The 14,335-nt window shown below is 39.4% G+C and overlaps 1 protein-coding gene across 2 annotated transcripts in view; it reads right to left on the bottom strand.

The window, feature by feature from the left end:
* Positions 1–14,335, bottom strand: part of NUCKS1 (nuclear casein kinase and cyclin dependent kinase substrate 1) — a 31,979-nt gene that overhangs the window by 14,859 nt on the left and 2,785 nt on the right. The window lies entirely within an intron of this gene.

Below are 14,335 nucleotides of genomic sequence, written 5' to 3'. Positions count from 1 at the left end.
CACATTGTGTTATAGGAAAGCGTAGCTTAAAACAAAACTATGTCAAATGACAATTCTTATAATGCTCATCTCAGGGATAGCTCAAATATTATCCTTTCCAACAAAACAACCTCCCAGGAGTACATAAAATGGAGAAATGAGCCATAGTACCATATATTCTTTATATACAGTCTGATACCATATGCACACAAACCAAAACTGTAAATGTTATTTTATTCATACATATTCCTGATAAATAAGGTTACTACTAATTTTTTTTTTCACAGCAAAGTGTCTTAGCTTTTAAATATAATACAATTATAATATACAAACTATGGTGACTGTAAGTTAAGCTTTACACAGAAGGGAATGGAAGAAACTGATTCATTCAAAAGCTGTTCTTTGGGACTTACCTGGTGGTCCAGTAGTTAAGACTCAGTGCTCCCAATGCAGGGAACTCAGGTTTGATTCCTGGTTAGGGAACTAGATTCCGTATGCTGCAGTTAAGATCTGGCACAGCCAAATATAATAAATATAATAATGAGCCAAATGCTCTTTATTAAAGAGCTCAGCTCCCTTCCCACAGCAGTGAAAGCCTGGATGGAATCCTACCCACTATACCACCAGGAAACTCCCCTAAAGAGCATTTATTAAAGAAACAAATTTATTTATCTACTTGGCTCAGTGATTTTTAAGTCCTTTCAGTTCAGTCGCTCAGTCGCTCTTTGCAACCCCATGGACTGTAGCACTCCAGTCTTCCCTGTCCATCACCAACTCTCGGGGCTTGCTCAAACTCATGTTCATTGAGTTAGTGATGCCATCCAATCATCTCATCCTCTGTCATCCCCTTCTCCTCCTGCCTTCAGTCTTTCCCAGCATCAGGGTCTTTTCCAACAAGTCAGTTCTTTGCATCAGGTTGCCTAAGGACTGGAGTTTCAGCTTCAGCATCAGTCCTTCCAATGAATATTCAGGACTGATTTCCTTTAGGATTGACTGCAGTCCAAGGGACTCTCAAGAGTCTTCTCCAACACCACAGTTCAAAAGCATCAATTCTTTGGCGCTCAGCTTAAAGTACTTAAAAGTACTTTTAAAAGTATTTCTTCCTAAGTAAAGCATCTTTAATATCTCAAACAAATTTAATTCCCATTTTTCTACTTCATATTCTAAACCCAGAAGTTTAAAATTTCTGCCTTGAGAGATATAAGAGCTTCTATGTTAGTATCCAAACTTCTAAATGCCTGGCGTTTAGAAGAACCTTAGATGCACTGTAACTAAGGGGAAATTGAACAAATGAATTGAAAGGACTAAGAGAAACATATCACCAACTACACTTAAATCTAAGCTGAGGACTATTCCTAGTTTTATAGATTAAGATGCTTCCCAGGTTGCTCGGTGGTAAAGAATCCACCTGCTAATGCAGGAGACAGGGGTTCGATTCCTGGGTGGGGAAGATCCCCTGGAGAAGGAAATGGCAACCCACTCCAGTATTCTTGCCTAGGAAATCCCATGGACAGAGGAGCCTGGTGGGCTATAGAGTCGGACACAACTTAGTGACTAAATAACAGCACAACAATAGATTAAGACACCATTTAAAAGCAAAAATAGGGCAGTCAGAATTCGAGTACAGGTGTGACGTCCATATAATACGCAAAAATGATAGAGGAGGAGTGAATTCTGAACACATGCTTGGGGCTTAGATGTGCAAGAAGGCACGGCTGCGTTTTTTCAAGCTGTGCTGGGTCTCCGTTGCACACAGGTTTTCCTCCACCTGTGGTAAGTGGGGCTTCATGTTGTGGCGCACAGGCGCTAGGACCTTCGGGCTTCGGGAGTCGAGGCTCGCAGGCTCCAGAGCTACGGGCTCAGGAGTTGCGGCCCCCCGCACGGAGTTACTCTGTGGCAAGTGGGACCTTCCCAGACCAGGAATCAAAGCCGTGCCTCCTGTGTCGGCAGGTAGGATTTTTACCACTGAGCCACCAGGGAAGCCCTATGGACACACGCTTCATTTAAGAGAGAAAAAGGACTCATAAGGAATTTTGCATTGTTTTTCTTTAGTCTACCAATAATGAATTATCTTCTGACTTTATTGCCTCAATGAGACGAGATGCAAAACCATAAAATATATTGTAACTATGTTTTAACAAACTGAGTTTATATATTAAAGATACCATTCTATTAGGAAAGTTAATTTAAAAAAACATGACTATTAATTCCACTTATATGAGTTACCTAGTCAAATGCAGAGAGACAAAAAAGTAGAATGGTGGTTGCCAGGGGTGGGGTAGAGGAAGATGGAGAAGTCAATGGTATGTATCGTTTCAGTTTTACAAGAGTTCTAGAGACTGAATGCACAAAAATGTGAACGTATTTAACTACTGAACCGTACGTTTTAAAATGGTTAAGATGGGGCTTTCTTGGTGGCTCAGGGGTACAGAATCCGCCTTTAAATACAGGAGGCCGGGTTCAATCCCTGAGGCAGGAAAATCCTACATGTGGCAGAGCAACTAAGTCTGTGCGCCACAATTATCGGGCCCATGTACACAACTTCTGAAGCCTGTGAGCCCTAGAGCCTGTGATCTGCAACCAGAGAAGCCACTGCAGTGAGAAGCCGGAGCATCCCAGCTAGGGAGTAGCTCCCGCTCGCAGCAATGAAGATGCAGCACAGCCAAAAGCAAATACATAAAATTATATAAAAGAATCGGGGGAAAAAAAAGTTAAGATGGTAAATATGCTGCTGCTGCTGCTAAGTCACTTCAGTTGTGTCCAACACTGTGCGACCCCATAGACGGCAGCCCACCAGGCTCCCCCATCCCTGGGATTCTCTAGGCAAGAACACTGGAGTGGGTTGCCATTTCCTTCTCCAATGCATGAAAGTGAAAAGTGAAAGTGAAGTCGTTCAGTCGTGTCTGACCCTCAGCGACCCCATGGACTGCAGCCTTCCAGGCTCCTCTGTCCATGGGATTTTCCAGGCAAGAGTACTGCAGTGGAGAAATATGCTACTTTACCACAATTAAAAAAAAACAAAAATTTTTCTTAAAAAAACAAAAACAAAAAAAACACAAAACTATTGGGGAGGTAGTAAATATTCATGTTCTAGCAAAATAGTGATTTTTAATGACAGACACCATGAAAAACAACATTATGAACTCAATGCAAAGATGACCATTTTCTGCATTACTTGGTATCAAGGAAAATGGGACACTGAAGCAGGGGGAAAGGATCTACGAGAGGGAGTTTTAAACCTCAACTTCGAATAATTATGAACAGATTCTGAAACTGCAGGTATAATAATTTTAGTTATCCATGCTGGTGGAATTGCAGCTAAAATGCGGTATAATTTCCAGGGATCAATAGACATATCCTATGATACTGTATAAAGGCAAGTAATCATAATGGAAAAGGATCACTGTTGTTCTTAAATCATTGTGTCTGACTCTCTGCAACCCCATGGACTGTAGCCCGCCAGGCTCCTCTGTCCATGGGGATTCTCCAAGCAAGAATACCGCAGTGGGTAGACATTTTCTTCTCCTCCTTCTTCCTTCTTCATATGAAGAACAACTGAATAAATTGGGATTTTTCTAACTTGCAAAAGAGAAAACACGTTACATTTGGTGGTCAGATTAAGTATGGGTTCAATATAAAGAACTTGCTTGCTAATGATAGTTATACTTCTCTAGTGTATCCCTAGAAACACTCCTTAGAAAGGAATTATGTAGTGATAAATACAGAATCTGCCGAGAGGAATTCCAGGTTCTGGTTCTAGAACTTCAGGCCAATCACTTCTCTGGGCCCCAGTCCCTCAGCTGTTGGAACTGATGACCTAAGTTGCCACACAGATCTAAAAAGCTGCTCTATAAAATTAAACACAATTATCAAAGCTTAATGAAAAACATGACTTTGTCAAATTCAAACAGTCAATGATCCTTTTGGGGACCACACAGCTTAAAACATACTGCTGTAGCATTTGCTTTCTTCACTAATTTGAGCTCTCTGAAGGTAACAGTTATGTCTTATGTCCCCACTGGTGCTACAGAACAGGTAAAAGGTAGGCACTCAAATATTTTCTGAACTTTTTGCTCTTAGGGCCAAATTTTAAGAGCTCTGTTAGAAATCTAATTCTAGAAAATACTCTAGAGGTTAATCATCCAATCTCCTTAAAGTCTGGAGAAGGCAATGGCAACCCACTCCAGTACTCTTGCCTGGAAAATCCCATGGGAGGAGCCTGGTAGGCTGCAGTCCATGGGGTCGCTAAGAGTGAGCGGCTTCACTTTCACTTTTCTCTTTCATGCATTGGAGAAGAAATGGCAACCCACTCCAGTGTTCTTGCCTGGAGAATCCCAGGGACGGGGGAGCCTGGTGGGCTGCAATCTATGGGGCTGCACAGAGTCGGACATGACTGAAGCAACTTAGCAGCAGTAGCTCCTTAAAAGTCTTTTTGGATCTCATTTCTTGCCACTTAACAATCAACACCAGGAAGGAACCAAGAATCAGGTTTTTTTTGTTGTTGTTGTTTTTACCACTTGGTCCTGCAGCTTCCTTGCTTGGAATGCTATTCGTATCAGTCTCATTCATATCAGCTACAACATCACCTCTCAACACCTTTAATCCCTTACTGATACTACATAAACCACTAATGTCTGTCTCCCCTTTTAAATGTGAACTTCTTGAGGACAGAGGCTGTCTCTCCTTCACTTAGAACATCAGATTCAAGGAAGGTTTGATGAGTGAATGGATTTGGCCTCTGCAAAGGATTAGGGTGAGAAAGGGCAACAGAAGGGAGGATGTATGTGCCACTGGAGGTTTTAACCTATCAGACTTTTAATCCCACTGCCCTTAACAACAAAAGAAAATTCAGTTTTCTCCAAACTAAAAAACTTTATTTTAGATTTAAGAGATTTGAAAGGGGAATTTCCTGGCAGTCCAGTGCTTAGGACTTGGTACTTTCACTGCAGTGGTCCAGGGTTCAACCTGGCACAGCCAAAAAATTATTTAGTACATTTTTCTCTTTTTGGCCATGCTGCATGGCATGTGGGATCTTAGTTCCTTGATCTAGCCTCCTGCTTTGGCAAGGAAGACCACCAAGGAAGTCCCATATTTTCTATCAATATATTTTTTTCTATCCTAGTTTTCAACACAGGAAAACTACAAACATGTTATGATACCACTGAAAGCAAGGAGTCGTAACCGCTGAATCAACTTTCAAATGCCAAAACCAACTTTTCAGTGTAAAATGAACATCAAAAACTCAAACTGGGAGGACAATACAAAATTTCTAATACAGACATTGTAAAGCAACGATCCTCCAATTAAAATAAATTAAATTTAAAAATTTCAAGACAGCATAAAAGTTAAAAACATGGATTTTAAAATTGGGTTTAAATCCTGGGTCTCCCAGTTATTTCCCCTCTTTGAACTTCAGTTTTCTCACCTGTAAGACAGAAATAACAACACCTGTCTCTCAAGGTTGCCGTGAGTGCCAGGCACACAATTATCCAATAAATAGCAGCCATTATTTCTTATAAGCACTAACCTGTTTTCTCCAGAATACCACTGCAATCTTGAACCCACCTGATTACACAATGCTCTTGAACTATTTATCTGAACAGCATGATTAAATCACTCCTCTTAAAAACATGGCGTCTGGTTCTAGTATTATTTAGAAAGATTGTGTTCAAGAGTTTGTTGTTCATTTCACTAAAATGCAACGTCAAAATATGTATTTTAACATTATTTCCAACTCTATGATAAAGTTTCCAGTTACCAATTAGGGCAGAGAAAGTAGCAATACTAGCTATTTTAAATTCCACCATTCAAGTTCAATCAATTTCTATCACTCAAATCAAATGGAGTTCCATCTAAACAAGTCTAAAAATTTACACTAGAAAACAGAACTGTAACCCAGTAAGGAAAACAAATGTTTAAAATAGAAACTATAGGAACACAAAAACTTCAATTATGTGCCTGCTCTTATTTTAAAAGCTGATATAATCACTATATTTAGATTCTAAAGGTAACTTGGTTACACATGAACCAATTCCTGGATGACCACCAGAGGGCTTTGAGATAAGTCCTCACTTTTGCATTGCTATAAAGTGCAAAAATGAAAGGTAAAGTTGGAAGCTAGACAAAGAACAAGATCCATTTTTGGCACCAAATATGGCTAACTCAAGCAATAGGATTTTTTTTCTTCCTCTCTCTTGATCATCAACTTCCTTCTACTAAATAATGGTAAGTCTACCTCCCAAATTTCTTTCTTATAGCAGCAACCATCTAAGACCAAGTCAATAATATTTGAATAACATTCTAAAGATCAAGTGAAGTGAGTCACTCAGTCGTGCCTGACTCTTTGCGACCCCACGGAATTCTTAAGGCCAGAATACTGGAATGAGTAGCTGTTCCCTTCTCCAGGCAATCTTCCAAACCCAGGGGTTGAACCCAGGTCTCCCACATTGCAGGCGGGCTGTTTACCAACTGAGCTATCAGGGAATGAACAGTACTTCAGAGAAGAAAATTACCACACCTTTGAGATGATCTCAACTAACCCTCTTAACCTTACAGATGAGAAAACAACTAAAACCACAAAATCTGATGCTAATCTGTCACCAACGTTCACACCAAATTCCAGGCAAGGAAGCAGAACTTTAAAACAGAAACACACATTTAATTGTTGATACCTTAAGCTTTACACTACTTAAAGAGCACAAAATCATTTTCTCAAGGAAAACCAGAGGGAACTTATAAACAACTTACATTGTTTAGCTCATTCAAGCGGACTATCCTTCCATTTGTAACCCTGAAGAAATCACACTGCTCTGGTCAATGCAGGGAAGAAGAAACACCTAGCTCATTTTCTAGAATCCAGTTTATCTGAGTTTTGAGAAACCCCAAACAGCTAACACAGCTCTTTTAACTGATCATGTAAGAGGTAAATATCTAGAACAATGTTTCTCAGCCTGTCAGCCACAACCCGTTATTGGGTCCTGAAGTCAATTTACTGAAGGATGCCTGCGAGTGTGCTCAGTCACTTCAGTTGGGTCCAACTCTTTGCAACTCTGTTGACTGTAGCCTGCCAGACTCCTGTGTCCATGGGAGTCTCCAGACAAGAATACTAGAGTGGGTTGCCATGCCCTCCTCCAGGGGATCTCCCTGACCCAAGGATCAAACCCACAACTCCCGTGTCTCCTGCTTTGTACGCAGGTTCTTTACCCATTGAGCCACCTGGGAAGCCATTCAGTTAGTCAATTCAGTAGCTCAGTCGTGTCTCTTTGCAACCCCAAGCACTGTAGCACGCAGGACCTCCCTGTCCATCACCAACTCCTGGAGCTTGCTCAAATTTACATTCATTGAGTCGGTGATGTCATCCAACCAACTCATCCTGTCGTCCCCTTCTCCTTCCACCTTCAGTCTCTCCCAGCATCAGGGTCTTTTCCAATGAGTCAGCTCTTCACATCAGGTGGCCAAAGTATTGGAGCTTCAGCATCAGTCCTTCCAATGAACATTCAGGACTGATTTCCTTTAAGATCGACTGGTTGGATCTCCTTGCAGTCCAAGGGACTCTCAAGAGTCTTCTCCAACACCACAGTTCAGAAGCATCAATTCTTCTGCACTCAGCTTTCTTTATAGTCCAGCTCACATCCATACATGACTATCAGAAAAACCATAGCTTTGACTAAACAGACCTCTGTTGGCAAAGTAATGTCTCTGCTTTTTAATATGCTATCTAGGCTTGTCAAAGCTTTTCTCCCAAGGAACAAATGTCTTAATTTCATGGCTGCAGTCACCATCTGCAGTGATTTTGGAGCCCAAGAAAATAAAGTCTGTCACTGTTTTCATTGTTTCCCCATCTATTTGCCATGAAGTGATGGGACAGGATGCCATGATCTTAGTTTTCTAAATGTTGAGTTTTAAGCCAACTTTTTCACTCTCCTCTTTCATCAAGAGGCTCTTTAGTTTCTCCTTGCTTTCTGCCATAAGGTTGGTGTAATCTGCATATCTGAGATTATTGCTATTTCTCCCAACAATCTTGATTCCAGCTTGTGCTTCATCCAGTCCGGCACTTCGCATGATGTACTCTGCATACAAGTTAAATAAGCAAGGTGACAATATACAGCCTTGATGTACTCCTTTCCCAATTTGGAACCAGTCCGTTGTTCCAAAGTGAAGCCCTTACTGATGTGTAACTAGAATTTTATTTTTTTTGCCACACAGGTGGGGGATCTTAGTCCCCCCCACCAGGGGGTGAGCGCACTGAGCCTTAACTACTGGACCGCCAGGGAATTCCCTGTAACTAGCTCTTTAAAAGAAAAAGCAGCCAATAGAAAATATCAGAGAAAATTGTACCTAAATAACTGCCAAGTGCCTGAAACTTGTTTCTGTGTTTGTATTCTTACATGTAACAAAATTGCAATGTCAAACCTATTTCTTACAGGAACCTCATCCACTGCTTTAGAATATACAGATTTACAAAGTAGTTTCACTTTTACAAGCAACAGTTATAATCCGTGGCCACGAAAGTGTAACATTTCTTCCTACTTTTAACTCTTTTCGAGAAAATCACTTTTTTAAGCTTACTACTAAGTCGCTTCAGTCGAGTCCGACTCTGTGCAACCCCATAGACAGCAGCCCACCAGGCTCCCCGTCCCTGGGATTTTCCAGGCAAGAACACTGGAGTGGGTTGCCATTTCCTTAAGCACTCATAAAGCCTATCCAAGGTTAGTGGCCTGTGGGGGTCAGGGGGAAGGGTGATATACCACCAGGTACGGAATTACTGGACCTGACAGCTAACCCAATCTTACCCAAAACACGTTATCCTATTAACAGATGTACTGTAAGAGCTTGACTGAGGACCTTCATGATCTCCCATGGCTACTAATTTGAAGAAAACTCCATATTGGAAGTTTCCATTGCGGTGAGATCTGCCTCTGAAGTCCACTCACCAATTGTCTTGTCTAGCTCCTGGTATTACCATGGTCTAAATCTAAACTTTCTTCCACAGAGCAGCCCTTAAAATTGATGCGACAGTTTCCACTCTTTCCTTCAAGGCTAAATATGAAAGTTTCTGCTTATCAACAATCACTACCCACTCACCCCTTAAAACTTAGGACATTTTACCTCTTATTTTGTAACTCTCAAGACTATACATGTGCCAAATTTTCTCAGGATGTAAGAAAATTAGTTCATAGAAGCTGAGATACGTAAATTCAATTCAGGGTAATTTCTCACAATTGCTTATCTTTGAGCTTCATGTTCCTTTTGGCTAAGAAATGTTGCTTTAACTGCATCATTCTGCTTTTTACAATTAAATAGAATTCAAAACCAGTCACAAGAAACAAGAAAGCAAAAAATTTTAAATAAAAATTAAAAAATCAAAAAGTTACAGGAAAGAGCTCTCAGTTCTTCAAGTGGGAAAAGTAAATTTCTAACTTCTGCACGAGAATAAAGGCATTCTGAATGATGAGCCAGATACATATTAGATAGTTATTACAATTCCCTTCTAAACCTTTTATCAACTTGCTACTATTTCCGTCCAGGTGAATAAATATGAACTGTTATATGGCACTCCTTATTCCCAAAATACATTCAGTTCCTCCATATAGGAAAACATTCCTAACATTAGTGCAAAAACCATGCAATTAGGAAGAGTAAACCTCAAGCAGGTGAGGTTAAAGGGGTCTCAGGTGGGCACATTACCAAGTAGAGTCCTGTCTGCAGCGAAGTCTTGGCGACTTCAGTGGGCTCTTCCAGTTGTCTTAACACAACTATCAGGGACAGATCTGTAGCCTAAGGAAGTCAGATTTACTGACTCATTATAGTAAAGACGGCGGGACATCAGAAGTGTGGGGCATCCAACCAAACAGGAAAACTGAAAAGGATTTGGGGAAGGGCACAACTTAGGTGAAATTTAAATGAATCAGTGTCTTGATGGGTTCAAAGCACAGTAGGACTGTGTGAAAAGGGGTCTTCATCAGGTTTAGACTGTGAAGTGGACCTTGGGTCCTATTTTTTGGCAAAGAAGTTAAGGTAGATGTGAATTTTGTGCCCAGGAAGCCCTTATTTGAGGCTCTAAAGTTGTAAATCAAGGACAGTTCTCTGCATCAAAAGGACAGCTTTTCCTGACAAGTGTGATGTTTCCCTCTAAATGATGCAATATCAAGCAGCAGAGTTTGACAGTCTGATTTAGAGAACTCAGTGGGAAAGCAGTAGTCAAAATATTATTATAAATTATTTATACTTATTATAAATCTTTCCAGTTGTAGCTTCTGTGGAAGATAGTCCATTATCCCAGTCCAATGAATAGATGGCTGGATTTTTACTTCTCAGTGGAGCTAAGTTTTAGTTTCTTAAGAAATTCACATTCGGGGTCATTTTATCTTGACAGATGAAATCTTCCTGAAGATCACCTTGCTTTGCAGGTAACTGTACAGGTGCACGGTTCAAAAGATACTAAGAAGCACCTGAAAATATAGCCAGTTGAGACACTCTGGCAACCTGAAGTTTTTCAAACACCTCTGACTATTTAGATACTAGTTACTTTAAAATATGGCAATGCAATTCTGTAACAATCAGTTCTTCCTAGAACCTAGATTGGAATACATTTTTTGAGACAAAACAAAGGGATGCCCCAGTTTGATCAAGTTGTCATGTGCTAGACCAAATGTTTTCTTTTACTGTCTACAACATTGCAGTCTCTATTTCTAGACTCAACAATCCAAGAAGCCACTTCATAATCCAGAATGATATGTTTATTTCCCTTTGCAGCTAAGAATTTAAAAAGGCAAACGAAGTAACACTTCACAGGATACTCAACAACTTCATTAAGTTCAAGTGACTCAAGTTTGCAAACTCTATGTGACTGTGTATCATTAACTCTCAACTTGAGAGAAGCACCATTCACATGGATGTTAACTGGGTCGGTATCCCAGAGCTACACAGAACGGTGGCCTTGTTTTTTATATTTCTGGGGAAAACAGACCAAAAACATAAAACCAATCTACCTTTATTCCAAATTACTTTCTCCTTATTAATGAGTTGTATTGCTAAATGATTTCAATCACTGAAACTCAACCACTTACCTTAATTTATAACTTTTGTCAAGTTAAATCAACTCCAATTTATTAATCTTAATTCCCTACTAATTGTAGTATACTAATGAGTTTCATAATTGGTGCTGAACCTTTTCAAATGCTATGGTCTTTCTCCCTTGTTTCTGGGACATATTCTACTTGATATTTTTCATACATACTAGATTCAGTTAGCTATGTTTGGCAGTCTTGCATCTATTTGTATATGTAAAATGAGCCCATTAATTTCCTGTGGTGTCCTTTAGGTGGTTTTGGAATCCATTCACTTATTTTGGTCAGGGGAAAAATGCCCCTGACTTACGAACCATATTCACTTAAAGCCATGTTATTTTCTTCCCACAAAAGCCTCACACTTCAGTGCGTTTTCCTGTACATTCAAGTGTTCTTTTCCTGTAATGAACCTCTTTGCATATTCTCTTATTCTTCCCCTCAAACTCTCCTTTTCTCCACTCACACCCTCCCCAGCTCACTCTAAAGTTGGTCTTGTCCACCAAAGTCCTGCTATGAACTAAACTGCTCCAAAGATGGCAAAGTGTGTTACTACCAGTAATACCCCAAGGCAGTGAGTCACAGAAAAGACCACACTGGCTTTGGATTGGCCACAGTTTCTATTGGAATTTCTGCTTCCTCTTAAAGGTTAGGTCAACTGGGCCAATTATGTAATTATCTAAGTTTCAGCTATCTCACATACAAAATAGGGATAATATATATACTTTGCTTAACGAGTTGTTTCAAGATTTTTATTTTTTCTAAAATTAAAGGTTGAGAAAGGGACTGCACTGTTAAAAGGTCCATTCTCTCATCTATGATTTGGAAATTCAAAAAGTTCTGAAAACCAAGTTTTTTCATAATGTATATGGTGGTAAACATATGAGGGGCAAATGAGAGGATTTTTAGAATTTTAGTGTGAAAATTCCTAGGTTTTACCAGCGATTAATGTTTCATTATAGGAGCACTACCCCAGACTGGTGATGGTACATTATACATACAGTATAGGAACCCTGTTACTTTCTTTTTTTAAATCTTGTTACCTGCTTAAAACTTTTGAAAATATTGAACTCTCAAACACATATAGTCCTCCAATGGTTTCAAACTAAGGATTGTGGACCTGTAATATATTCGGTGTGTAATCAAATACAATACAAATCTGGAAGAGACTTAAATAAGACTCATGAAGCCTAAATCCACCTTTATTATTATTTCTACACCTTAGCTCCTTGACTGCAAAGTTATCACTTCCAACAGATGGTACTGGACTAAGCTGAAGTTCTAGTTGTTTTTTTTAAAAATGCTTTTAATTAAAACTTATCTCTGCAAGTTAAAGATTGAGTTGGGAAAAAAACACAGATCGCTATTTAAAACAGTTTGGCCATGTATTTCCCCTCAACTATTTTCTATATAAATCTTAACCACCAGTGCATACAGAATGCACTCACCATTAGAGATGACTAGATAAAGTAGCACTTGCCCATCTTCATGCCAAACACTAGGAAAGAAAGAGTGGTACCACAGAATGAATGCCAGTATTGTACTCAGAAAATCTCAGTTCAAATACTGGCTCTGTTTGATAGTTCTGTGACATTGAGTAACATACTATTATAACTTATTTGGTCATCTGTTATTTAAAAAAATGTTCTATTACAGGGTGATAAGGATAACACAAGATAAAGTGAAATCCTCTAGTGGAGTACCTGATTCTGTATTTATACTTAGTAAATGTTTATTTGGTAATTTCTCTAAAATCAAACTTAAAACACTTTCTTTTTGGCTGAGCCACACAGCTTGCAGGAGGATCTTAAGTCCCCCAAACAGGGATCAAACCTGGGCCACTGCAGTTAAAGCATCAAGTCCTAAGCACTAGACCACCAGGGAATTCCCAGCGTTGTCTTATTATAGTTTTCACATTAAATATATATATGTTGGGAAATGTTGAGTATTTAAGTGTTGTTACAAAATTAACTCCTCCATTATTCAGGCTTTGCAAGTTATGTGAGATATTTTGGAAGGTAAAGTCTACAAAGTTTCTTTTTAGAGGAAAGTGCCATGTAAGTAACAATGTACAGATTCAAGGTTAATAAAAATCACACTTCTTTCACATGCACACACACACACCCTGGACATAGACAGTAAGATGAGATACAAGGAATCAGGCTCATCTAAAACCACATTTATTAGTATATGACACTTTTAAGTATCTTCCTGTGTCTACCTGGGGGCTTTCCAGGTGATGCTAGTGGTAAATAACCGGCTGGCCAATGCAGCAGGAGACGTTAGAGATTTGGGTTTGATCCCTGGGTAGGGAAGATCCCCTGGAGAAGAGAATGGCTGCCTACTCCTGTATTCTTGCCTGGAGAATCTCTTGGACAGAGGAGCTTGGCCAGCTAGAGTCACAGTCGACTTAGCACAGTGTACACTTGGTCCCAAAATCCAAACTACCTAAAATTTTCAGGTTTCTAAGTTTTTCCCTTTAACAGGCCGTTTTGAAACTAATTTCCCTGTAAGAGAGAATGTCTTTTTTTTAAAAAAATAAGAAATCCAGACACATTACGAACAAAATTCTCTTTAAAAATAAAGCAATTTGAAATCCTGGAAAAGCTGTTAATTCTCAACAGAAGTATAAACAAGACCAAAAATATTTTTATCAATCTGTAAGAGCCTATGCTTTCACATCTAAACTTTCAATGTTAAAGGTTCTTTGCAATCTCAAGTACTAAACAAAAGAGGCATGATAACACTTACAAGATGAAGAAAGGAGAAACAGATTGATCTGAGTGACTTGGGAGTATTTTCAATAAGAGAGGATCTCTGGCGAATACACCAAGCTGAATTTCAAAAAACTCACTTTCTAGTCTGGGCAAGTCAGTACATCTCTGAGCTTTCTTTTTCATCTTTTACAAGTAGTAGCATTTTTAGTCCCTACCCCAAAGGTTAAGAGTCATAAAAACAAAAGTTCAAAGTGTTATACAGTCAAGTAACATCAATTCTTATCTGGTAGAAGGTAGAGCGCATTTATGTGGAAAGGGGGAGGATGAGGGTAAGCAGGTCTGGAAATTAAGAAATCTAGGTTCTAGGCCCAATATTGGCATGTATTAGCGGATGACGCAAGGCACTTCACTTGTCCAGGTCCCCACATAAAGTCACTTGCAAGATGAATTTGCCTAAATTTCTTTCTGGCTCTAAGACTTAATTTTATGCTATAAACTCGAATCCAAGGCCTAAAATATTTGAGCTCTCATTTATATGTGAGTTATATACTATAAAAGGTGAAGAGAGCAATA

Source organism: Bos grunniens, chromosome 16 (assembly GCF_055505025.1).
Source record: "Bos grunniens cultivar Pamir isolate PY7600 chromosome 16, Bosgru_T2T1.0, whole genome shotgun sequence".
In the NCBI taxonomy this organism is placed as follows: Eukaryota; Metazoa; Chordata; class Mammalia; order Artiodactyla; family Bovidae; genus Bos; species Bos grunniens.
This window is presented reverse-complemented; position numbering and strand designations above follow the sequence as displayed.